Below are 2,731 nucleotides of genomic sequence, written 5' to 3'. Positions count from 1 at the left end.
AGCACAATTTTAAAAGTTAGGTGATTAAATGTGACCAAGCCAAAAGTTTAGTGATTAAATGAGCACAAAACCAAAAGTTTGATGACTTTTTAAAACTTAAAAAGAATTAAATAACCAAATGAACACAAAACCAAAAATTAAGTGACCAAAAATAACCTAAACCCTAATATAAATATTGTTGTGTAACATTTTGCGCACAAAATATGTGGCTGAAATGATCCCCTTTATCACTAAAAAACAAGTTTCTCACAAAAAATTCTTTCCTATATATTTTAAAATCATAAACACAAATACTTAGATTTAATGCTTTACAGATTAGGCGCCAGTGATATCGATAGAAATAAAACAAACAGACTCGATCAGAGCATGGCGACTGCAGCACCTTTCTCTGGTCCAATCGGAAATTCCAGATGGTCACTAGCCGGAATGACTGCTGTCGTCACCGGTGGTACACTTGGGATCGGCTATGCTGTGGTGGAGGAACTGGCGGAGTTAGGACCAGAAGTGCACACCTGCTCACGTACTGAGTCTGTACTTAACCAACGCTTACAAGAATGGTCCGACAAGGGCTTTAAGGCCACCTGATCCGTCGTCTGCGACTTATCTTCTCGTCCCCAACGGGAACAGTTTGCGGAAAACGTTACATCACTTTTCGATGGCAAGCTCAACATCCTAGTAAGTTCTTCCATGTCTTACCCGAAGCTCTAGTTCTTTTTTCTTTCAGACGATTAATCATGCACAAGACTTATTTCCTCAGACTTGTCTCCTGTAGATCAACAATGTTGGGACAAATATATTTAAAACTACGTTAGAGTTTACCCCAGAAGAGTATTCCATGATCATGGCTACCAATTTGGAGTCATGTTACCATATGTGTCAACTTACACATCCTCTTTTAAAAGCTTATGGAGCTGGAAACATTGTGTTCATTTCATCTGTTATGGGTCTGGTTCATACACCTTTTGGATCCATTTACAGTGCCACCAAAGGTATGGTTGTTTGGCGCTATATATAATGCAACATGTCTGATGAAAACGGGTGGGTTGTAATGTTAGTTTTGCGTCTACAGGTGCAATGAATCAGCTTGCAAAGAATTTAGCATGTGAATGGGCTAAAGATAATATTCGGTCTAATAGTGTAGCACCATGGGCCACTAAAACCCCACTCGCCCAACATGTAATATGCCTTCTTCATTTTGCCCTTTTATCTTTACTTAATATTGATAGTTAATGTCGTAATTCCCTTGATTTGTATATGCAGCTTGTTGAAAACGAGGAATTTTTGGAAGCTATGGCATCTAGAACTCCTCTGAAACGTGTTGCAGAACCAAATGAAGTTTCATCTCTGGTGGCGTTCCTTTGCCTACCTGCTGCTTCTTACATCACTGGCCAAACCATTGCTGTTGATGGTGGATTTACGGTCAATGGATTCCTGTAAGTCAGTGAGTGCAAACGTACGTATGTGCAGGATTCTGAAGTTGGGAATAAATTAATTATGTCGTATTGTTTCTTTTGATGTTCTAACTCTCTCTTTTCTTCTGTAATCTGTCAAGAGTTTTTTTGTTAAGTAATATGGTTAAAATAAGAGTAATCTTCATAAATTTTGTCCCTGTTCTCAAAATATTAAATTTAGTCTCTATTAGTTTTTAATATCTTCAAGGATGGTCCTATGGTTTAAATATTTTAATGGATCAGGAGTGTTTGGGATAACTTTTTCCGCTTTAAAGTCATTTTTATAAAAAGATTTATTTTCAAAAGGAGTCATTTTTATAAAAAGATTTATTTTCAAAAGGAGTGGTTTAAAAAGTGTTTTGAGGGACAAAAGATAAAAATTGTTTTTAAAAGACACAAAAAGTCATCAATTGTGACTTTTGAAATCAATCTTTTTTCTCTTATCCAAAAGTGGATTTAAAAACAACTTCTCAACTTGCAAAACATCTTTTGAATTTTTTTGACTTTGTGGAAAAGTAAAAAGTCAAAAGTCAATTTTAAAGCAATCCCAAACACCCTCTAACTCCTTTATTTTTCTCCTGTCAAGTCTAAATATGTGCAAAATATGTGAGAACAAAATCGTCTTTTACATACTACAATGACTATTTATGGAGTTTTAAATAAATAAACTCTATCCTAAACCCATCCACCCATAAAACCTTACATTTTTCTCTTCAGCTCTCTTATCTAAACAAATTCGCTCAATTAGAGCTACATGGGACAACAAAATCCGTTCGATTAGACCTACATGGGAATTAAAAGTTTAGAATAGCAAATCATTAAAAAGATACAATCGTTAAAACAAAGTTTATCACCCTAATATTTCATCTGGGGCTATAAAAAAAATCAAAGGTGTTGTTGGTAGATACTGCATTAGCAACAAGGGCAAGAATGTCTATTAAGGAATTTGAGCTGGGCATAACTGTATCGGGGAGAACATTTCTTGGTCGTGTGGCTCTTCGTGTTCCCGACCTTAATTCACCTCCTTCACCCCTAAACTGATTATATAAAATGGATTCATGTAAGCTAAAAGATATTTTAAAGTTGAGTAAATTATACGAATCATCCCTCATGCTGGTGCCAAAATACACGTTCAGTCTCTATTTTCAAAAATTAATCCTCATGCAGGTGTAAAATACACGTTCAGTCCCTATTTTCAAAAATTAACTCGTATAATCCCTCATTTGGTTAAAATTTGCACTTCGTTAGTTTAAATTTGTACACTTCATCTCTTGCGAAAC

At 35.4% G+C, this 2,731-nt stretch overlaps 1 pseudogene across 1 annotated transcript; it reads left to right on the top strand.

Annotated features, from left to right (window-relative positions):
- The first annotated feature begins 293 nt into the window (after positions 1-293).
- On the top strand, positions 294-1,649 carry LOC145140730 (tropinone reductase homolog At5g06060-like; annotated as a pseudogene). The gene is made up of 4 exons (XR_013722252.1): positions 294-675; positions 773-989; positions 1,070-1,176; positions 1,261-1,649. The product of XR_013722252.1 is annotated as a tropinone reductase homolog At5g06060-like (transcript).
- Positions 1,650-2,731: the final 1,082 nt, after the last annotated feature.

This window comes from Lactuca virosa, chromosome 9 (assembly GCF_052849685.1).
Source record: "Lactuca virosa cultivar CGN04683 chromosome 9, Lactuca_virosa_CGN04683_v6, whole genome shotgun sequence".
Lineage (NCBI taxonomy): Eukaryota > Viridiplantae > Streptophyta > Magnoliopsida > Asterales > Asteraceae > Lactuca > Lactuca virosa.
Note: the sequence above shows the minus strand (reverse complement) of the source record. Positions and strands in the feature narration are given on the sequence as shown.